Raw genomic sequence first — 23,567 nt, forward strand, 5'->3', positions numbered from 1 at the left:
TAATAAAACGTCGTTTTATGCATGCATGAGGGCTGGCTTTGTATTTGTGTCCCTTCTTCGCCGAAAACGCGCTGCATGAGTTTCTTCTGTGCCGCAATAAAAAGAGTTTCTTCCGTGTGATTTCGCGTGTCGTCTTTCCAGCCTTTCCACAAGTGAGAGCTTTGGAGTGCTTTTTACCCTGGCCAAGTCTGGGGAGCACGTGATGGCAGCAACAATAAAATCTATGTATTGGTTTAAAAAAAAGTCCCCAAATAGATAAGCGCTTCTCAGATCTTCGCAATCATGCCGACAAAAAGGACGTGCACGAACACCGCCCACCTTAAGTTTGTTTACCGACCTCGTACCTCCTTTTTTTTTTTTTTTTTTTTTTTTTACGTCAACCGTAATGGACGTCTAATAGTGTTAGCCTGCAGTGTCCAAGTGCCTCTGCTGGTATCTCCAGTATAGAGAATGACATACGGCTAGACTTCACGGGGCGGAATCATTCACGATCACTGCATTACCTCGCGGAAGAGGCACGCGTAATAATGTGAGGTCTTTTTACTCGACGTAGCTTTTAATTGGTGCGCCGCCCGGGGCTGCAATTAGATTGACTCGGCTTCCTTTGGCCCTCGACATATTTCCCCGAAGAAGGATTCATCGACGGCGAGTCGCTTCAGGAAATCAGTCGGGCTGTACTCGAGGCGGCGTCCTAACGTAGACAGTTTCCTCGGGAAATTTCTATCTGTCCTTGCTCTCCTTCGTAATTCGTTTCCGAAGCATTTGCAGTTCTTTAGTTGCAGTCATTACTTCTCCACCTCCCGTGGTCAGCACGATCAAAGACCAATTAGCTCGAGAGACTCCATTAGCGAACCTCTCGGCGGACAAGCCGGTATGGAATTCTGCCCAAATGTTACATGTCAATTTTAAACACGGCGTGCGTCTTCAAGTGAGCGCTGCCTGACCAAGTGCAATCAAAGCCCTGCGCGTGAAGGTTAGTTATGCGTCGAACATTCAGGTCACGGCGTCATCTACCAGATTTCCCAAGACGCATTCCTGCGCAGTGCTTACGTCTTCCGTTCTTTGTGTCACGTTCACGTGGACTGCTGATAACACATCTAAGAAAACGGTGGTAGTCATCCGCGCTTGCGTGCCGCTCTGCGCGCGATTGGCTCCTGTTTGTAGACTTAATATGTGAATATATTTTATTTGAATCCGAGGATATTTAAGCACTTCTTATGAGTTGTGCATGCGAAAGCATTAATGTTCAATTGAAAGCCGCGGAGCGGTCCTTCGAGTTATGAGCTCCTCGCGGGCAAGCGAGCGCGTTGAGACGCTTGGCCGGCCGGTGCACTTCGATCCGTGACGTCATGCTACCTTGCCCGACTGGCATAGGATCTAATGGGGACGCTCCCGAGTAAGCCGCGGTGATTTTGAGGTCACTGCTTTCGCCACGCAGGGCTTGGCAATAGAAATTTCGATCCAAGTAGCATCACGTCAAGAATCAGTGTGCACAAGCCTGCTATCTAGGAGGCGTTGGCTTGGCGCGTTTTCATGTGGCCTTACCGAGGCGCAGTTAGAACGCAGGCGAGGACAAGGAACGCGCGGATACAAAGGCTTCCGAGGGCGAGGGTGACGTGGCGTCGCGGCCTCACGCAACACCTGGCGCGCTATTGGTGTGCCCTTTCACCTACTCTTCTCCGTCGAGGCGACCACGTGACGTGGCGTCGCTGCCAATGGAAATTTAGGTGCCGTTTTTCACTTGCCCAGACAACAGATGCCCGCTTTTTCGCTCAATGGGCCATTTGATGCTTTCGCATCAATAAATTCTGAGGTTTTCCGTGCCACAGCCGCGATCTGATTATGAGGCACGCCGTGGCGGGGGAGTCCGAATTAATTTTGACCACCTGGGGTTCTTTATTGTGCAATATGTGAATAGCGCATATGAAGCAATAAAAATCACAGCATATCCACGGGGTGAATGATGATGAGTGGGCGAAGCTCCAGAGGGAATCATCGGATCTCCCGCTTAAGAGGACGCTAGCACAAACGCGTTAGAAACGTGCAGTACTCTCTAGTAAGGGGGAGCGGCCACAGCGTCTTACGCAGCCATTTACACATGCCGGAACGTGCACCGTGTTTGCCGACGCCATCACATGACTGCTGAGAGAGTATACCCCCCCGTATTCATAAACGCTCCTCGACTTGAACTTGACTTGCCACCGCTTTGGGCAGCGCGTTCGAAACGCGTTGAAGGTAAGGCGGAGAGGCCACAGCGTCTTACACCAGCTTCTTACACGGGCCGTAACGCGCTAGCACAAACGCGTTAGAAACGCGCTAGAAACGCGGCCTTTCGTTAATGTTGGGTATTTATTGCCATCGTGGTGCGTGTGTCCATGTCCGCTTCGTGGCGTAGTGGGCTAACGCCGCGCGCTCGGAAGCGAGGGGTCCCTGGTTCGATTCCGCGCTACGGACAAAACTTCGGAATTTTTTTTCTCATTTTTCTCAGACTGGTTACACACTACTGGTTACACACTACTACTACGACGACGGGGACGGAACGGGTGCCACTATAAGGAGCTTCGCCCCTAAAAAGAAACGACTTAAAACCACATGGCTTTCAAATGAGGCCAAATGACAAATTTTGATGGCTTGAAAAAAAGAATTGCTTGTCGTTTACCAGACATCCATCGCTATTAATGTGTTCCATACTACCAATGCTTGGTCTTCGGACAGAAGTATGTTCTAAATTAATAAATAACAAAAATTAATCAGTTGCGGACTGCTCTAGCGTGTAAGAAGTGCTCAGATTTATATATATATATATATATATATATATATATATATATATATATATATAACAAAATCTGTGGTGATCGAAGACAAAAATGAGTATACTGGAACCAGCGCAATGATCGAGAACGCAGAGCGTGACAGGATCCAATCGCACTAGCGCCGCGTCTTTCCGAGCCGCCGCCAAATTTGCGTATAGGAGGTCTACATATACTTACCGCATTCAACGCATGTTCTCCATGCGCGCCTCGCATGTTCGTGCAGGGTACTCTCCTCTAGTCGGTCTGTCTCAAATGGTTCACTGTTTCGATTCTGCCATGACGACAAGGTGTTTCGCGTTTCGAAGATAGCAGAAGAAAAGCTCTACTATAGCGCTGGTTTTAGCCGCTGTTTCGGATGCCGTGCCGCGACGTCGCTTCGCGTAGGCCTCAATTGTGCGTTGATAAGTGGCCGACACTCTGGCTGCTAGCGGACTTCCCTGTCATTGCTACTGTAGCCTAGTTGTTATCGAGTGCAGAACGACCCTCTCCGGCCCGGCTTTTCCGTCCTAGTGAGAAGTATATACTGGTGGCGAAGCGTCGCTGTAGCCAGACTGCAGTTCCTCACGAGCACCTTGCCGCTTGCTTATTTAATGAAACACCCGCCACTCACGCTTGCATGACGTTGCACGAAGCACGTACCCTTGTGTGCAGACGCTATGCGTGTATACGTGTATGTTGCGCATGTTAGGCCATCCTGCTGCAGCGGCATTACCCGGTCGGTCAGTATTCTGGTCCGTCCTTTCATACTGGACGAGAAACGGAGGGTCACTGGTGACTCCGTTAGTCTAGGCACAAAGTGCGAATTTTGTTTACTGCGTAGCGTTTTATGCCACTATATGCTTCTTCAAATGTCCATTGAAATTATTAGAGCCCGGAAGCTCCTGAAATAGAAAGAGAGGGAGAGAGAAAGAAAGAAAAGGAAACGAAAGGGCCGGGAGGTTAGCCATGCAGGTTGCACCTGGTTTGCTACTCTACACTGGGGGAGGGGGAAACAGGTGAAAAAAGAAGAAAGAAAGGGAGAAGGAAAGGAATAAGTAATAATGCGCGCGCACATACAACAGCGTTCACCGCGCATGTAAAAGGCGGTCGCAAAGCTCAGACGTCTTCAAAAAGTGCAGCATTGCTCATTCGGTGTGGCTGACGGTCGTGTTCATAATCTATCTATCTATCTATCTATCTATCTATCTATCTATCTATCTATCTATCTATCTATCTATCTATCTATCTATCTATCTATCTATCTATCTATCTATCTATCTATCTATCTATCTATCTATCTATCTATCTATCTATCTATCTATCTATCTATCTATCTATCTATTCTACGCCGCGGTGCTGGCGGTGCCTACCAACTTGAGCCTCTGGGTATAGTCTGGATAGGTGGCCTGGTTGGCATTGCATTATTAGAAAATTTAGAGCGCAAGAAAGGCACTGGACGAAGAAAATAGGAACACACATTAGGTGTGGTGTGTGGTGGTGCGTGTGTGGTGGTGCGTATAGGCTTGTGTTCGCGATGCCATCGCGGTCGCGGCATTGTCGTCATTCGAGTTTCGCAATCCGACTCTCGCCTCTGATTCTCGCGTACGACCTGCACTCGAGCCAGGTGGAGCGCGTAAGAAGATTCCGGCATCTCGGCTGCTGAACACCGGGTAGTGGTTGCCCCCGTACGAACAGCGATTCAAAAGCAAGTTTCCCACAAGCGTTGATTTCCGACCGCCGGACAGCAACGCGCCGCGTCCTCATTCCTCCCCACGCTCGCACACGACTTTCATGCCCCTTCTCGAATTTACCAGGCTGTTTAATCAAGCATCGGGGCCTCCTCTTTCGTGCTGCACATGGAGTCTGAGTACGACAATGTAACGCCGAACTCCTGCACTTCAGCGTCATTACACCAACTCGGATCGACGACGTCGGCTTTTGACGCTAACAAAGAAGCCCGTAGAGGGCCGTAGCTTCGTCAAAAAGTGCGTCATATCGGATTTGGCTTTCCTCAGGGGTTTACTTGAGCAACTCGAGAATGGCGTACTACTATGGTACTTACTGGGCGCAAAGAGGAACGTGGTCGCAATGATCGAGCAGCTAGGCAAGCCCACGTTCTTTCTCACCCTCAGCATGTCCGACGTTCACAATGAACGCCTGTTCAAACTCATCGACATCGATAACACATCTCGAAAGAAAACGGTGGTAGTGATCCGCGCTTGCGTGGCGCTCTGCGCGCGATTGGCGCCTCTTCGTAGACCTAATAATGAATAATTTTTTTTAATGCGAGGATACCTAAGCACTTCTTATGAGTTGTGAATGTGAAAGCATTAATGTTCAACTTGAACGCCGCTGAGCGGTCCTTTGAGTTTTGAGCTCCTCGCGGGCAAGCGAGAGCAGGTCGAGACGCACCAGCGCAGGGTTGACGCCATAGCCAGCTACCTGGAAAATACTTCTCATAACTTCGATTCCCACAGTACGTGGAATCTACATAATTTTTGTTTTCTTCTTTGAACGTCCTGTAGTCCATTAAGTAGAAGGGGGGGGAGTCAATTTCTGTTTTTCATTCTCAAAGAAAAGGGCATTAGGTGAGGATATGTTCTATGGTCTCGTCGCAATCATAAACGCTACACAAGGCAATGTCCATTATGCCGATAAGAAAACAAGTATTTATCGTTAAGGTCGTTGAGGCAAGAGATGCGTCACTTCCTGGCGACACTGAAATTTCACCAAGGAGAGAATCATCACTTCGTTCTAACTTTGAAGCTGTTCTGCGTGTCCACGCAGCAAATTTAGTTTTGCAAAATGTGAAATTTTGTGAGAATTTGGTGAAAGTGTAACGTGCTGAATATTCGGTGCGAGCTCCGCGCAGAGAAACTGTTTAAAGGCTGCATACCTTGCAAGTGCCGAATAGTCCGCCTTTTATGAGCACAAGCCGGTGGTACGGCCTTTCCCGTTTTTTTCTTATACCACCCCGCGTGTGGTAGCGGAAAGTCCTTTCATATTGAATCTATACTTTGATCGGCGTAGTACATCGGGTTTTTTCTACCCTTATAAACATTTCATCCCGACCAGATGGGCTTCCGTCAAACCTTAAACTTCATCGGCCTTTTCCGATAGTACTGCCCGCCGCTCAAGAGCGCCCGCTCCAATGGGATCATGCCTTCGACACCCAGGTGCGCGTCCGATAATAGAGTGCGGCCTGAGGAATCATCTCTGAAGCCTCGCATCATTCAGCATGCTTTCCCACTCACCTCTTGGGGGCAAAGCAGGAAGAGAAGAAAGCATCTAACGGAAGAACGGCAAGACGGCCAACAATGGGTCTGGCCCTGACCTTGCGTCCGGAGACCGTTTTTCAATTTGGACTGAACGCGGCGCCTGGCACGGCACGATAAAAAAGACGCTTTCACGAGGATGCGCGGTGACCGTCAGATATCCGAAATCTTGCTTCTGCCAAGTGCATACTGATCATATATACATAAAAATTCGCAGCTTTGCCCGAAAGACGAAGCATCGATTGCGATAGCAAATTAATAGAGAGCTATATGAAGTAAGGATAATAGTTTAATGGGCCGTGTAAAGTTGAAAAACTTTCGCTTAATAGAGAGTTTTAGAATAGGGGCCCCAAACGTTTTGGGGCCCCAAAGAAATAGCGTCGACACCACTGCGCATGCGCGAGACGCTAACTGCGTTTGGGTTTTGCGTTGGGCACGCTATTTCGCCGATTTAGCGGGAGCCCCAAAAGCAGCCCCAAAAGTTTTGCGTCAAAAAACATGGCGACACCCATCGAAGCGGCGGCTCTCCGAGTACCAAACTCGGCTTGATTCGTGGTAACGCGTGAAGTTCGTAAGCTAGGAGAAGTGACTGCGGTTATCGATTTCTCTCAACTAACGTGTGTAATGAAGATTGATTCATTAGACGCCGCTGATTCTGAATTCGATTGTCGATTTCATGGCTCGTAGGCGTGACGTGGATTAGCTTGGCTGGTGAAGGCACGTCAAGTTGGTTACTCAAAATTAGGCGCAATGAATCGCTTGCTGCTAATAGAATAACATCTTACTTGTAATTTAACGCAAAACCACGAAAGTCAAAATTACTCTTCCTATCATAAAATGGTATAGTTTATTTTAATATTTATGATAGTTTTTCTTTGACCCCCTAGTGGCGCTGCAAGCGCAAGACGCTATTCTCAAACGCAAAGCCCTATTCTAAAACTCATCACTCTTGCATGCCCCAACGCTAACACCCGCAAAGCTCTTTGGGGCCCCAAACTTTTGGGGCCCCTATTCTAAAACTCTCTACTAACTAAGTACACAAGCAGGGTGTCACGCGCGCACAGGTAATCATGAACACATCTCGCTCGATGACCGCGAAAACTCGCTGTGAAAACGCCGGAGTGAGAAAGCGCGCCAGCGGCAGCGGGCAAATTGACCTTCGCGCTGTCTCTCGTCTCGCTTCAACGCGAACTAAACGTCGAAAGCACAGCGCATACGAAGTTACTGGCACTTTGTCCCCATCGCATATCACTTTGAAGATGAGGCCCGCGCGGGCGCACACTTCGCCCACATCGCAGATGGCTTTCAAGATACGGCGCCCGCGCGGCCACGCTGTGTGCAGCAGCCGACGGGGCAGAACGCACACCTTCCCCTCTCCCTCTCCGTCGCCTCGCCCCCGTGCATCACGCGCGAAAGAAGAACGCGTGCTTCCGGCCTGCCTTCCTCCCTCGCGTGCGCTACATTGAGCTGCGATTGCCGGCTCACCCTCGTACGCTTTCAGTCGCACACACATCGTACGGCGCGCGGCGACGATTTTATCGCCGTTGGACTTTATACTGAACCTCACGACGACGGCGACGCCGACGGCAGAAATGCGCTTGGAGTGTCCAATATAGTTGCTATTACAATAAAATGGCAAATAATAGAAAGTTTGGTTAAATTTTGCACACGCCGAGCAGGTGCTTGTCAGCCATTTTTTTCAACAATTTCTGGATCTGCTGCATTAGCATGCTTCTAGAAAGCATTGAAATGTGTACAGTGCTTCTAGAAATCATAGAAGGCAGAATGGGCCCGAACTTGCGACTGGTGACAAATAGCACAGAACTTTGAAATCGAGGCGTTCGTTAAATAAAAAGGTCAACGTTCCAGAAAATCAAGATGACGATGACTTCGACCGCAACGTTTGCAACAACTGCGCAGAAATAGTGAGTCGAACGGCGATAAAGTTCGTACGACGAGCCACTCGCGTTCGCCAGGAACGTTGAACTCTTAGTTCACCGAAATCAGATCTTCAGACGACTCGTTTGTCTCTTCTGAGAGCTCAGGTTTCTAAAGGGGGCTCGATACGGGAAACTCGGTGTTCCTGCGGCCATGACAGGGCATCTCGTATCGACGAACTTAAGTACCATTTCTCATTCTTACGGGGAGGACGAAATGCGGTGCTCGTTACCTCCTTATCGGCATACCTTATTGCCTCCTCATAAAGCATATGGCTATCTTCATTGGCGTGAGCAAAAAAAAAAAAAAAAACAGAAAAAAAGGCTGCTGAAAGACAACCGAAGCTGTCCTTAGAGGCGTGCGGGGTCTTATGGTCTCTCTGCGCTTTGCATTTTTTCGACTTCATAGGGCCACGATCACAATATTGACCGAGAGAGTGCTGACGAATAAAAGAGGATGAATCGAAAGCCGAGAAGGAGATATCTCCATCTCCGAACCTCTTGTGCGTTTTCTTCGGCGTGTACAGTGCAGAGAACCCGTGGCACACTTTAAAACTCACTCGGCACGCTCGGCCTCTGGGGCCACCGATGACGCAAAGCCGCCGCCGCGCGCGCCGTTTTGGGAATAGAAACTGGGCGCTAAACTGCCACTGTTGTCCCGGCGTTGCAGCGGCTGTAAAGACGGCGGCTGGCCGAGTGTTTTCTGCAGCAGAAGCAGCGCCCCTTCCACCCCTTAATGCCTTTTCCGTGTTTCGCGCCCTGCCCGTATCCTGCGCGTGGCGCGGCGAATGCGTCGTCAGTGGACGCTTACGTCCCAAAGTGTATCCCGCGGCAGTGACGAGGCTCCGCCGCACGCGCAGGGTCCAGGGCGGTCGTTTGCGCGCCGTCGTCCTCCTCGCTAGCATGCTGCCGACATACCGTTTTTCGGGACAAAAGACAACAAGAAAAGTTCTAGAGAGGACGCGCAGCCCACTCGTACAGAGAACTGGATCACTCTAGATCATTGTGCCGGCATACGCACACAAACACGCGCTGTGTTTCTCCGTGCCGGCACGCATTCACTCCTTAAGCCCGGATAGAGCGTAGAGTTGGTTATCGTGGAACCCGCGCGGATTCCTCTAACCAAAACACAACTCTTCACTGGACTGGAGCTCAAATGCTGTATATGTATATACACTACTTTTAAGTTTCGAAAATTTTTCTACAAAGGACGCGACCTATTGAAAGTAATTTAGCAATAGTGCCCTACGCACAAACGTCGGAGTTGCTAATTTGTTCTGCGGCCGCTCGTGCAGTGAAGCTGGCAGTCCAGCGTTCGTAAAATTACGCCAAGCTTGCGCGATCTATGAAAGAAACCAAGGGTCACTATGACCCCGGCAGTGTAGCGAAATGGAGACAAATGGTCTCGGTAGCCGTATCGTAAAAGCTGCATAAAAATAGAGCGTAGTACTACAGCCTAAACGCATTTACATGGCACCAAATGGAAGCCGTGACGTGCTGTTAGCGCCATGTGAGTGCTACCGTTACGCATGAGCCTGAGCCCACATCTGATTTTCATAGGATCCTTCGTAAACGGCGTTAGACTGCAGCACTGCATTTTATTGTGCCACCTATACGTCAGTGTTATTATTCTCTCCCTAAGTGTAAGGGCTTTTGGCTGTTTCTTTCGTTCTGTAGTGACGTAGTCATATAATGGCACCAGGCCTCCTTATCTGCAATGTAGGTACAATTACGACTCCCGCCAATATTGAGAAATAAAAAGCACTCAAAATGGTACATATGAATAGGCGCACTACCAACTTTTATTGCGACAGCAATTATATAGACACTCAAAGCGGATTTCTGCCGTCGGCGTCGCCGTGAGGTTCCGTATGACGTCAGACGGCGATGAAATCGTCACCGCGCGCAGTATGCTATATCTGTGAGTGAAAGCGCCCGAGGGACCCGCGCTTTCACGGGGAGCGAACGCACGACGGAGAGCAAACGCGCGTTCTGCGCCGTGCTCCCTGAACGGCTGCAGAATTAAGCGTCTCTTTCCTCCTTTACAATCACCATATATATATATATATATATATATATATATATATATATATAGCAAACGCGACTGCTTCCGTCGCGCGAAATGCCGTGGGGGGTCGAGAAGGAGGGAGGGCAGGCGACGTTTAGCTGCGGCACCAAATGCGTAATTATATAAAAACGTTGCGAGGCGAGAAGGTGGTAAAGGCTTCCGACGCTGCTCGACGAGTGTCCCGTTCTGATCTCGTCGAAACCCTCCGAGCCGCCCCCAGAGGCACGGCAAGTCACCAACGCCGCGCGCGTTCGGAGCGAACGCGGGCAAAACGCCGACGGCGTCGACAACAGTTCTGCGCGTTGCTGGTGCTGCTGCATGTCCAAGTTTATACAGCTGATAAAACTACTATCCTTACTCCGTATAGATCTCTACTAATTTGCTGTCGCAACTGATGCTTCGCCTTTCCGGTGAAACTGCGACTTTTTTTATTTGCAGGAGCTTGTAAGCACGATTGCATAATATTTAGTTCTATGAGTACATGCCATGCCCCCCCCCCCCCCCCCCGTCTTTATTCAGTAAAATAGAATCCACTTAAACCGAACTTAATGTTAAAAAAATGAAAGTGTTCCGTTTATCCGAGGTCTCGTCTGATCGAAGGAAGCAATACTCTTAAAACATATATTTCAGGAAGGGATATTTGGCTGTATACATAAGCGGAGTGTAAAAAGAAACGTAACTGTGCACTTCTTCAACTTTCGCATCTTATTTTTCATCACATATGCGTGTATATACGCGGATGATTTCTGACGAATTATGAGGGAGCTGACGTGTTCGGAATAACGGAACAGAACTTCAGCTTCATCTCGTACCTCTTTGCCTGACACTGTAACGTGCAAGGGATCATCGCTGTCCTGGTGGGCCTCACTAGACTTTCGCTCTTATGCGCGATCTCACTTTCTTTGTTTCATCAGTGCGATTGACAATTTTGACAACGTGCTCTCGTCATCACGACGTCGAAACGAACACGCAGATTAGGCTAATCAGAGTGAACACCGCGGAACAGTCGCTGACATCACAGCGGCCAAACAGCCCTGGTGGAGTTCATATGCTTCGTAACAGCCGACTAGGGCCATCATATAGTTTTGGTATAACTCCCGGGTACCCAAAGAACACACACACAAAAAGAAGCCGTTCAAAACAAGTACGTTACTGCTGTATGTAACTACGGGTGGTCCACCAAAGCCGACACCTCCCGTTCCGTTTTTACGGTGGTTCTGTTTAAGTGAGTGCCGTTTATCCAGGCTGCACGTACTTCAATAATGCTTATAATTCCATAAACACCAGTTTTGCTATCTTTTTATTTTTGAGATGTAATTTCGCAGAATGCTGCTCTAAGGTTAGCTAAGCTGGCAAGCTGGCATTTGTCTGTACTAAAATGGCATCAGTAAATGTTCTATGGGCCGTTTAATTGTTAAGGTTAAGATTAAGCGAGGTGGACAAAGGAGACGTAGTTCTTGGTCTTCTTCTCTCCTTTAGGGTGCCTGTTTATCAATATTATTTTCAGATCACCTTGAGCGTTTCCAGCTGTCTTGTGTTGTCCTTCTGCTCGACCTGTGCTTTAGCGCTGTTTTTTTTTAAGGGCCCCGTCTCGCAGAAAATCCGGCGTCCGGCGTCCCGTGAGCGAAAATTTCCGTATCTATTTAGGTTTATGTATATGCCACGCCTTGCTATATGGCATGCGGTATATGCGGGTTATACTGCCACACCATTATATCAACAAAGTTGCTCATACCTTGTCTTACATTTTCGAATAAGTTATTCCTCGGAATTTTGAGAAAGACGAAGCTTAAGCGTTCTTCAAATTTTTAAATATGAACCGATACCAACTTACTCAGCTTTCAATACATCTGCACTACCATCTGAAGAAGTACGTCCCGGAAGCTGTAACACTTGGTCTCTCTCTTTTCATAGGGTTGAACTCAGCACGTGATGACGCATGGCCGAAGTAACGTCGTAAATTGGAGTATAGGAGGCACGGCATGAGCGACGCATGCGAATGTCACGTGCTGTCTTTGTCAGGCTATGCTATTCCTGCCAAAGTTATTGCGTTCGCCACCGCTGCTTAGATTAATTTCTTTAACTGAATAAACGCCAGAAAACAAGGCAAGTATAAACAATAATGTATGAATTGATGAAGAACTCACGGTTGTACACAGAGAGATTAAGACCCCTCCGCCGATAAATTATCCAGTCCAGAAAAAAAAAGAAGTCGAATCAGGCGAAGTACAATTAATTAATTTCACTTTCACTCAAGAAAGTCTGAGAAGTTTCTGACGTATGATAAACTCGTACTTAAGCGAAAAGAAGGAAGATATGACCCCGCTGCTGCACTGCGCCATCATTTTTTCTTTCTTTTTTTTCTGTACTGGCTTTTTTATTTCTCTCTCTCTCTTTTTTTTCTGCATAGATACGGGCGTTGGGACTTCTGAGACTCGACTACAGCTATATATCCTCTTGAGACCCGAATACAGCTATCGGACATAATTGCTTTTCAAGCTGGTTATTATTGTATGCTGGTATATGTTACGAACGTGAAAGGAACTTTTCTTATTTATATACCACGGTTAGATGCCAAAAGCTGGATCTCCATGTACATGATAGAAGTAACCATCTCCTCATGTTTGCTATGGTAAAAACTGCATTTCATTGCTTAACAGTAATATTAAGGTGGAACTACGTGTAATAAATTGCCTTGTTGCGGCTGCATCCTCGATTTTCACGCAATCTCGGGAAATCCGAAGCACAACTTAAACGTTGTTTTCCGCCGTCTGTGACAACACAGAAGTCTAGATGAATTTGGTGTCAAATTTCTCGAAAGCGGATAACAAGAATATGAGTAAACCACTTCCGTAGTGTTCTACATGGCATTGGACTTCATATCCAGGACGAATATTTTGAGCAATCGCTTCCGAGTTAATTTTGAAAAAAAGATTGAAGGCGATGTGGCAATATAATGTACAAAGGGGCTTAGGAGCTAATAATAGGGACGAGTATGGATCTCTCTATGGACTTGCAAGTATTTTCATGAAAAGTGGCAGGCACCAGTGCTGTCTGCTTGACGAGTTTGGCTTCGAGCCTCCCTCTGCTCAGCTGCTGTTTGTGTATCTACGTCAGTTTGTTTATGAAATGAAATGAATGTTTATTAATGTAAAACGTCGTTCCACATTCGCGCAAATAAGATTAGAAAAAAAGGGGGTGGCTTCTATCAATAGTACACGGAGAACTTTTCTCAACTCCAGTAGCTTTTTCATTTGGCATTCTATCTCAGCAATGGATTCACCGTGGACCGATCTTTATCCGGCCTCACAAACGCATCACTGATGAGTAATATATTTTAAGAGGCAGCGTGGAGAAAATTGGATGAACTACTTGCTATAATGACATCAACTGAAACGTTTAGTTAAAATCTTTCTTAACGTGAACCCAGTTGACAAATTTACGGGCAGCATTTTTTTCTCCTTTATTATTTTTTGCTGCACAGCGAATCACTGCTCCTACAATAAATGACTACCCCTTTGGGAGCTTGCCTCTCCAACTGGCAGCAAACATTCTACCTGTCGCTTGTGAATTGGACAATAATTTTGGCCACTGTCTTTTCTCTCAATTACAGAGATCGAGTTAATGCACATCTTATATACAAAGGCAAATGTCTTCAAGCATCCTAGCCTTTTTAATCCACTGTTAACGCAGTATAAGCGAAGATTAGCTTCGTGAACGTGGGTGTAACGTTCTTGTGCGTAACGCGGCGTGGAATCTGCACTGTACTGGTAACCCACCGAGTGCCTAACTACACTCCAACCAATTAACCCAGCAACAAGTATTGTTAAATCTGCATAGTCTCTCGTGTAGTATATAGTCTATCGTGGAGGCCTCCCCTCGATTATTTGTCGTCGTCTTTCGCCTAAACATCTCGCAGATGCAAACCATAAAAATACCACAACCCGCGAAGAACAGGGTCGAAATGCAATAAGCGAAATAAGCACACCCTATAGCAGCGCGTCATTTCCTTCCATCCAGAAACTGTGATCCTAGCAAGTGTTCTGTAGGTTGCGTATTTACTGACCTTTTCATGTTTTTTGTCTTCATTTAGCCTGCTGTAAAGCTGACCTGTGCTGTGCTCTCATATTTTTTTTTTTCACCTTCGCAACTCTGTTGTGTGCTCATCACTAAGCTCCTTAAGCTTCGTCGTTTTTTTTTTTCTCGTCATTTCCTCTCCCCACAAGAAAGAGAGAAAATAAAGAAGAAAAAAAGTCAGCCAACTGGATGCTCTCTCACGACAGCATCGTAAGGCTAGGCGTTCTGAGCGTATAAGTTTTGAATAAGGAGACGCTGTCTACGCCGACAGCATAATACTGTCTGGCACTAAATTTACGAGTGTCGCCGGAAGCGCAAAACCGGCAAACATTGTGGAAGTGAAGAGACGCGGTCAATGTACGCATCCAGCGCGTTCAGTGCGTCCAACCACATGAGCCAACATTGCTGGTCACCAGAGGCAGAGCAGCCTGAAGTGGATAGCGCCTTCTTGAATGTCTCGCTGCCGAAGTTGACGTGCCATCCGACAGAACCATTATGTGTAGGCCGCTGTTGGCGACTAGATCGTTTGTGGCCGGAAATGGCCTTAGCAATGCTTGGGGTTGCATCTGTGTAGAAACGACCGATTAATAAACGACGGCTTTCTTTCAACATAGATGAGAATCGATGTTTGTTGATTGTAATGGACCTTCGCAAGACATCACGAACGGACATTATAAAACGCGAAAGTTTCTGACGCGCCAGTCTGCCCGGACACTGCTGAAACACGAGGTACCAACAAAGCTCAAACAGCAGAGAACAAATTTCGGCTTCTGACAATGAGCAAGCAGAAAATCTAAAGTTTGTAAAAATGAGACGGATGCCATTTTTTGTTTATACCGGATAAGAGATTCAGCATTTACATGCTGAATTTCATAAACCATACTCAGAGGCAAACTGTCGAGCACAGCGATCATTGCTACGCAAAGTTTCGACTGACGAATAGTAGAACTCCCAAAAATTAGGGGCAGCTTCGCACTAGTGGTGCGAAGACTGGGCAAACAGCGAAACTGGCGACCCCACCTAGCTTTACCTCGGTTCGGCCAAGTTTTTGCGAGGTTATGCTTCGAGACTCGGCCACGTTTTGCGCAAGATCACCCCGGAATCATCCACAGCCCATGGAGCAACGAACACTCGGTCATTAAAGTATCTAGACACTTCTGGACACTCAAACGCTTTCCCTTGGTTTTGCGGCCTCGTAAATCCGGATATTCTACGAATCGCCGACGTTTCGCCACCACTTCGGCGGCGCGATACTTTGGATCGGACCGAAGTCGTCTCACTCGCTCTCGAGTAAGGGCGCGGCGACTTTCGCGTCGCGCTTCCTTTTCTTAGGAAGTGACGCTCTTCGGCCGCCCCATCTTCGCGGCGATGTGCTTGGCGCGGAGGCGACGGGGCTTTTGTGTCGCCGCGGCGGCGACGCGGAGCTATATAACCCGTGGGTTGGCGCAGTGTCGTCACGGCATAGCTCCCCCTCTGCGCAGCCGCGGCAACCACTCCGCACGGCGCAGTGACGTCATGGGTCGGCAAAGCTAAGGCGAAGCGATGCGGCGCGCGCGATTACGTCACGGCTCACGCAGCTGTGGCGAGGTTCCTCGCGGTCGGCGCAGCTGGGGCGAAGCGTTGCTAGGCGACGCATGGTGACGTTATCGCCAGGCGGAGATTTTGCGGCGTACACTCGACGGACCATCCTCCAGCTTAAACAGCTTCTCTAGTTCAGACGGGTATGTGTCATTGCGCTCGGACCCTTTCTCCACAAGCTCCAGGATCGGCCCACATTTCGGCGTTACACCTGACGGACAACGCCCTGGTTAAGCATCTTCGCTGTTAATAAGAAGCGAACATCTCGCAGTGGTGTAAAAGGCGGAGGTGTTTTCGCGTCACCACATTTACGGCATTTGGCCGAACGACGACACGAAGACAACCAAGTCGAACGCGAAATGAATGTAGTTCGAGGAACGCGCCGTATTAGCCGTTCACGAGATGCGCGCCGTTTTTCAACGCTACTCAGACAGCGGATCGTGGCTGCTGCTGGACCACCCCAGCCGGATGTGCGCGATTCCAATCGACACCATGTCCGACCACCTCGGAGCACCCGGCACGGAAAGGTGCGTGCCGCGGGATGCTCTGACCGCGGACGGCCACCCTCGAAACAGCGGGTTCGCCACGCGTGCGCGGCCCGCGCGCACCTCTGTGCATGAACCGGCGGCGTGAAAAGTGGTCCGAGAGAGATTTATGAAGCTCAGCGTCCCGGACCGGCCCATGCGGAGATGGGTCACCGAGAGCCGAGAAGCCATGGCATAGCCGTGCCATCTATTTCACTCTGGGCCCGTGCGCTTCGTCTTGGCACACCGGGCAGCCCCATTAGGCGGAGTAGGTCTCTCCGCAGTCTGCACAAAACACGATGCCGTGAGAAAGCCCTGCTCTTCTATCGTCCGCCCGGATCTCTCAACCCTTTGTGGCCTCTTCTTTTCGCTGATTTTTTTTTCTCGCCCCATCTGTCCTTTAGCTCCCTGTCGTCGGCAGCGTAGACAAACACGATCCCGCGTGTTTGCGCCCTCTCCGTTCGAGCACGGTTGGGACGAATGCGTCGCGAACCCCCGGTGCATAGTTGATAGCTCCGACCACATCAGTGCCGCCCTTTTTTCCATCTCTTGTGCCGTGACTTGTTTGCCCGGCGCGCTTCTCCCCGTTTCTTCGGGCAGAACAGATATCCCACGCCAATAGTGGGCACGGCGCTTTGTCTATACTCTGTGGCACAAAGCGCGCTGGCGTGTCCATCTCTTTCCTGCGTGCTGCTGTCTCGCCCTTGCGTCCAACAGAACAATGACTCACGTGTTCCAAGCAAACATAAATCGCTCAGCAGGGCTGCCGGAAGATAAGGTTCATCTCATAAAAAATCACATCACAGCCTTTTTGTCTGCGATTGTTTAAAACCCTCCGTTTTTAGGCAAATGAACCATTCTTTCGTGCCCGAAATTCCGGGACTAACCGCCTGCTTGTGAAACGTACACTCGCGTTTTACATCAATTGTGCCATCATTCTTTATAATTCGCAAATATAAGGCCAGATTCCACGATCGGTTTTGTGCAGCATACCGAATCTACAAAAGAAAGAACGTTAGCGAACTTCTTCGGTATTCATTGAAAGTAACTGTAACGCGTTAGCCTCACACGCGCAATCTCTATATGTATGTACATTCATAACATACTTTCATCGACATAATTTTTCAAATTTTCGCAAAATTACTTACAGTTCGTGTTCGTGAAAACGGAAGAGCGAACTTGTGGAGCCTACTTTTCTGTAGCGCACATCTGTACTATATGAACATGGCGCGAAATTGAGTGTCCCAAGATTATACCGATATTTAAGCAGAAAAGGTAACTCCAAAATTTAGATCTCATGAGTAAAAAGTCATTTACAGTAATTAAATACACCTCACCACAAGTTTTCTACCGAGCTTCTCCGAACATTAGCAAGTTCTGTTGCTAACAAAGAATTCTGTTGTTACAATAATAAATAGCCAAAAAAAAGGAAATTGAGCGTAACGGTAATGAGCTACAACCAGTTAAACTTCTAATCAGCTGATGATGCGGAACAACTGAAATAATTTCAGGACGAAACACAATGACTCAGTTTGGCGTTTCAGGTTGACAACGGCCAGACGTATTGGTGAGCAGACACTAGTATTGTGTGAGCCGATGACCATATCCGAGCCCGCGTAAACTTTCTCTTACTAAAAACTAGGACACCTTTTCGTTTTGACAGCGAAATGAGATGTGAAGGTGAAAGCCGAAGGAACCTACATTTTATTTGACGAGTGCAAGCACACGAGCACTTCACAACGTGTTTGTGTCATTTACAACGTGCTGACGCCATATCACGATCTGCAGAGACTGGCACTCCCTCTGGCAGGTGTTTCCCGTTTATTATACATGACACGCGGAATATAGCTGCACACGTAAGGAACTCTGCCTTTCACTGTCACCGCATATTGTTCCAATGCTTGCAACTCCGAAGCACGCGCCAAGTAGAGCGTCTCACGTGCGTCGAACTGCAGAGCATGCCATTCAGTCACTACGAGGGCACTGTTGTGGTGCAGTACCTCGGCTCGCAAGCGCAAGCTCATGATTTCAAACCTCACCGCGGTCCAATATGTGTTGTCTATTCTGCTCATTTTGTGATGACAGACCGACCGAGGAAAGTCACTACGTGAAGACCCGTTTGTGATCTGTAGAATGGCTATCACCGTTAGAATGCGAAGAGTAAATACATTGTTGATTCGGGAGCGCACGCGTGATGAACGGCGATGGTGAGACGTCAATGTCGAGCAACCTTGCACAGCTGCAAAGAGTGAGTGAAACTCTTTATTACAAGGGCTGGCACTACGTGGGGAAAGGGGTTAATATTTGCCCTGCAGGTCCGCAAGCCGATGACAGCCCGGGCGTTCGGGTGTGTTGGCGGGCAGATCCAATCGTCAAGAGAATGGACCTGTCCACATTTATGCATCCGGCGCAGTCCTTCAAACCTGGGACATTCCCACAGGAGATGGTTAATGTCCGGCTTTGCCCCTGCAGCGCAGGAACGGCAACCGCATTGTGTCCCGGACTTCGATTCCACACTAGGCGGCAATTTGTTCGCATGCGAGGCACCCGAAAAGAATGATAATATCTGGTGGGGTATAGGTCCCAACTCCCAACGCTACAGATGAGTTACGAGGGACGCCGTAGTAGAGCACTTCGCTCTAATTTTGACCATCTGGTTCTTTAGAGTGCGTTGAAATCTCTGTACGTTTATTTTATTGCATTCTGCTGTCGCCACGGCCGGAAAACGAAGCCAGCACAACTCCGCAGCCACAGCGCTGCTTAATTTTACAGTGCACACCAGACATAGACCATTTTGGTTTCTTCGGAACAACGATTGTTGAAAGTGAGCCTTCATGGTTGCCCGTTTCTTGCGCGCCGTTGCTTACGTGTGCGCTGTGAAAGTATGGGAGTGCGCTATCAATTACCAAATAGTTGGTGTAGACGTGTAAGGACTGAAATGAGCGGGTCTCTCTGGGCCAAAAGGGGCAGACTTTTTTTTTTTTTTTGCCTTCGTATCGACAGTGTACAAAACCAGTCAATGGTTACCTTCAAGCTCTAGGTATGCCCCTCTGTCCCGAGAATGTCTTGCCTTTTTAACTTGAAGCTTTTCTAGCGCTGTGCAGTCACTCAACACGATCGTTCTCCCCTTTGTTTGTCTGCAGGCAGACCTGCAGGCCACCTGCCCTGGTTTTGACCTTGCGGCCTTTTCCTGTCAGTAAATTTTCTCTCTCGCTGGTCAAGAACGGTTAATGTCTTCCTCAGCCTCTAAAACCTACTAAAGGGCTGACCTATCTAAAACACTTACGGCCGTTAAATGATCACGAGACAGTGCTTCCCACGAACCCATTCTAAATGCGCCGCCAGGTGTAAAAATTGGCGATCACGCCGTTCCGGCGGAAGGCTATTACATGTCTGACGTGTGCCGTGAATGTGTACGCCTAAATAGACGTATTTTTGTCAGCATAAATTGCGCGTTTCTCACGAGTTATCTCAATCCTGTCTTCACTGCCTGTCAAACACTCGCCAAGGGCCAAATCTCCTAACTCTGAACTTCTCGTTACACTTGCGTAAATCTTGCAAATTCGGAATGGGCACCGCGTTACCAAACTTAGGCGGCTCACACAATTACTCCTCGTGCCTACGCGCTAATGGCCAGCAAACTTTTTTTTTCTTTCGTCCCAAAGTACAAGAAAGATGTGGGCTCACAGGCCGCCCATCAGAACGGCCTGTGAGCCCACTCGTCGTTGGGTGCGCGGCAGGCGTGCCTAGTGGCTTTCCGCGTCAAGCCAGCAACGAGTCGCCAAAGTGGCCGCTTGTCTCCCTCCCAACTGTCAACGCTCCTGCGCGATGAACGTACCGCAGGAAGGATTACGCGCGTCTATCGTCATGAACGGCTCTCAGACTGCGCTGACGCCGGTCCCACATAAATGCTTATAAGGAACCAGCTAAGGGCCAGAAAACGTCGGATACGCGAAAGACCGGGGAAAGGGAGCGAGCCGAGGAGACGGGGATTACGACACCGGTCGGCCATACGTGCAGCCGCATGGTTTCCCGTGAAGTCGTGGCTCAATTCAAGACACCGGGGCGGCAGTCTCTTTGATGCCGACATTCGATTATCATTTGGCGTGTGCGGCTGCCGTTGTCCCGCTCCCGTCACGATACAGCGGGCATTTGCGTAAACATAAGCCTGCGCAAGACAGGGGTAATTGGAGATCGCAGGGAGAGGCCTTCGTCCTGCAGTGGACAGGAATATAGGCTGATGATGATGATGAAGCCTGCGATGCCATCTCCAACCCCCCAAGCTCTCAGTTCGTGGCAGCTACTGAAGGGTGAATGCCTTTGGGCTAAAGTGTTTCTATTGCTTACTAAAGGTCTACGTGCTGAACGTCGTATATCCAGCCGAAAGGAACCAGATCCTCGCAAAGTAAGATTCCAACACTTCGCCGACAACGGAAGTACTGTTACTTGGCAGTGCCGCAGACTTTACCTTCGCCTATTTAAAAAAAAAATAGTGCACATTCAGGAACGAAAGAAAATTGCTAAGAGCCAATCATGGGCCGAAAGGGCCACTAAAGAGCTGTGGCGTCAGGAAAAGCTGCTGCGAAACCGGTCTCCAACTTTGTTTACAAGCTCCGAACAGCATCAACGACTCGGACCTTCCAGTTGTGGATGACTGCTGCGGTAAGTGGCGTTCACAAGAGTTTCTTACGTATTTAGGTGTTTTTCTGTCGATAGGGGAGCACTACAAGCTGAAGTGCTTGCACACCTGTCGCGTGTGGCTCGATTGCTTTAATGGATAGGAGTTCGCTGCGAAATGTATCCGGCAGTGCTCGCACTCCACAATAAAGCACAGAACCCCTACACGGAGGGCATTAAATAAAATTGATGTTTTAATGCGTAAGCATTCTTTGGCGAGTACTCTAGCGAAATCTGTGCGTCCCATGACGCCTTATATCTGCAAAATAAATGCATAATTGGTCAAGTTAACACATGAAATTGCTATAATAGTGTAATAGTAAATTAATGGTAGCCTTAGAAAAAGAAAAACGAGAAAAAAATACTTCTGATCGGGATTCGAACCACAGACCGCAGCCTGGCAGGAAGATGTCTGTGAGCCACAAAAAAAAAAAAAAAAAAAACTGGTTACGCCGCTGTTCCCGCGTCACGGTCTTAAGAAAAAGGAAAATAAAGAAGTTAACATGTGTAATGTGTGTTAACATGGTAACATGTAAAATAGCAGCCGAGCCAAACAATTATTACGCATTAGTAAACAATTCTCAGAATTTCTGTAGCATTTTTTTGGTGCGCACCTTTCCATGTTCATATTTTTAACACGCGGTTTTAAAGCCGTTCGCGTTCAGTGCACATAAGGCTTCTTAGGCCAAGAACAGTCGACGGAATGTGACCGGGTCGTGGCTAGTCCTACAACTCATCCTACTTATAGCGAAACACTACGGATACTACGAAGAGCTATACCTCATGAAAAACCTGCTGCCATTTTGCGACCACCGCAAGCGATTCTCCCATATTCAGTACGAGTCGGGTAGCGCGGCCAGCTGCTGCAGCATGTACGCTGCGTCAATCTGTGACAATTATGCGTGCCGCACCTCTGATTTTTGCGCGCCCGACTTACGTTCCTCTGCATGCCTCGGAAATTCTATTTCACTTTATATCCCATTTTACCTTTCTTTTCATGCACGGTATCAAACCGGACTCCTCTCTGGCTATCTTTCCTGCCTTTTTTATTTTTTTACTCTATCTCCCTTTGTTGGTAACCAGTGTAATTGTACGTACAGCTTACCTGACAGTAACAGTTAATCATCCCAGTGTCTTTGAACTGTGTACTTAAGGGCTCTGTGCTATGTGCGCTCTTTAGTCAGTGCACGTGATTTAAAACGCATTTACTGAGTAACCGCTGAGCGTTGATAGGCAGGGGGCCCGCAAGTATGAGCTATTAAACCTGTGTCGCACAACGTATTTTGCTACACGCGTCCCTGGAGCACACTGCAATTCTGCAGAACGCTGTTGTTCGTGTTTTAACAGGCTCGCCTAGACGTATAAAGGTCCCTCAACTGTCGCTGTCAGTGTTCTGAGAGGCATCCGGTTTCTCTTTAATTTTTTTTCTTAGCTTTGAAGTTTCAGCCTACTTGTCAATATTGACATAATTGCCAGTAGCTCGGTTTCTGTCACCAACCGGGTGTTCCCTTGCGATACCCTTTTCAGTTTCAAGACTACTACGCGTCAAAAAAAGTTCTTAAACGTACAAGCTTTCTTGTTGTCACTAGGTCAGTTATCGACAAGACGAGCGATACACAGCACGATAACAAGACACGCTCACAACACTCCTTCGCGGTGATGGGAATGAAAGCGGTACCCTCAATGCTCCGCGAGTTCCCGACGTGCTCCCAGCCTGCCGCGCTCTCATCGACAGAAAGGAGCGCTCGCTTAATTGAAAGCGATGGCAGCCGCCGGCCAGATGAGCAACATTGCCATCTGTTTTTGGGGCCGCTTATTTCTCCCGCTCTATCACTAAAACCAGTAGGTTAGTTTGGTTTGATTTTTTTTGGAACTGTTTCTTTTTATATTGCCAGGCAGGCTGTGTGGCATGTCCAATTTTGTTTTATTCAACATTTGCTTTATTACGAACTTGTACTTTTTTTTCTTCGCAGTGTTTGTTTTTAATCTGAGAAAATACGTTCTTAGGCCTACGTTGTTTAGGCCGCCTTGTACAATTTATACTTAAAATGGTCATCCTACGAAATTGGCTTTTATTACGCTCAGTGTATAACACTGAACGAAATCTACTACAACAGAACACCTACTGCTTCAGAAGTGTCAGCGCTCCGAGACGTTCTTAACTTGCATGCCAAACAGTCTCTCTCATTGCAAAGAAACGTTACCCTGTTCCCTCCGGTTGGGTGCCGCGTTCGCAAGCACTCTTCTCTTTCGGTGTCTCGGACAGTGCTTCTTGTAACAGGTGGGGTTGCGGCGATGAGACTCAAACATATTCTCTGCCGCTGCATGTCATTTGACGACGGAAGACGTCCTCCGCATGCTACCCTAAGCTAATCCGATGAGACAGTTGTTAAAAAAATATATAGTGGGACCATGGCTTCAAGCGTCATCTGCACAGAAAGCTACGAGAGTCCCCTGCTCTGGTCCCTAAAATCTACCAGACTGCGCAAAAGCCTTTTGAATTGGCAGAAGGCACTATTGTCTGCGAGCGCGCATCGCTTTCTGACACCCTCCTTTCTCCTTTCTTCGGAGTGCCATTTCCCTTTACAGCAGTGTAGGGTAGCTATGGAAGATTAACCTGACAGAATCTCCTTGCCTCC

The 23,567-nt window shown here is 48.2% G+C and overlaps 1 protein-coding gene across 3 annotated transcripts in view; it reads right to left on the reverse strand.

Moving 5' to 3' along the window:
* LOC119457570 (uncharacterized) overlaps positions 1–23,567 on the reverse strand; it is a 130,136-nt gene that overhangs the window by 19,191 nt on the left and 87,378 nt on the right. Inside the window, exon 1 of one of the 3 annotated variants that reach the window (XM_049665236.1) lies at positions 2,991–3,137. The exons of the other annotated variants lie outside the window; for them this stretch is intronic. The gene's annotated coding sequence lies outside the window, so the exon portion shown is untranslated. Of the gene's footprint in view, positions 1–2,990; positions 3,138–23,567 lie in introns of those variants that run through there. 3 annotated transcript variants of the gene reach the window in all.

The sequence above is a fragment of the Dermacentor silvarum genome, chromosome 1, assembly GCF_013339745.2.
Source record: "Dermacentor silvarum isolate Dsil-2018 chromosome 1, BIME_Dsil_1.4, whole genome shotgun sequence".
In the NCBI taxonomy this organism is placed as follows: Eukaryota; Metazoa; Arthropoda; class Arachnida; order Ixodida; family Ixodidae; genus Dermacentor; species Dermacentor silvarum.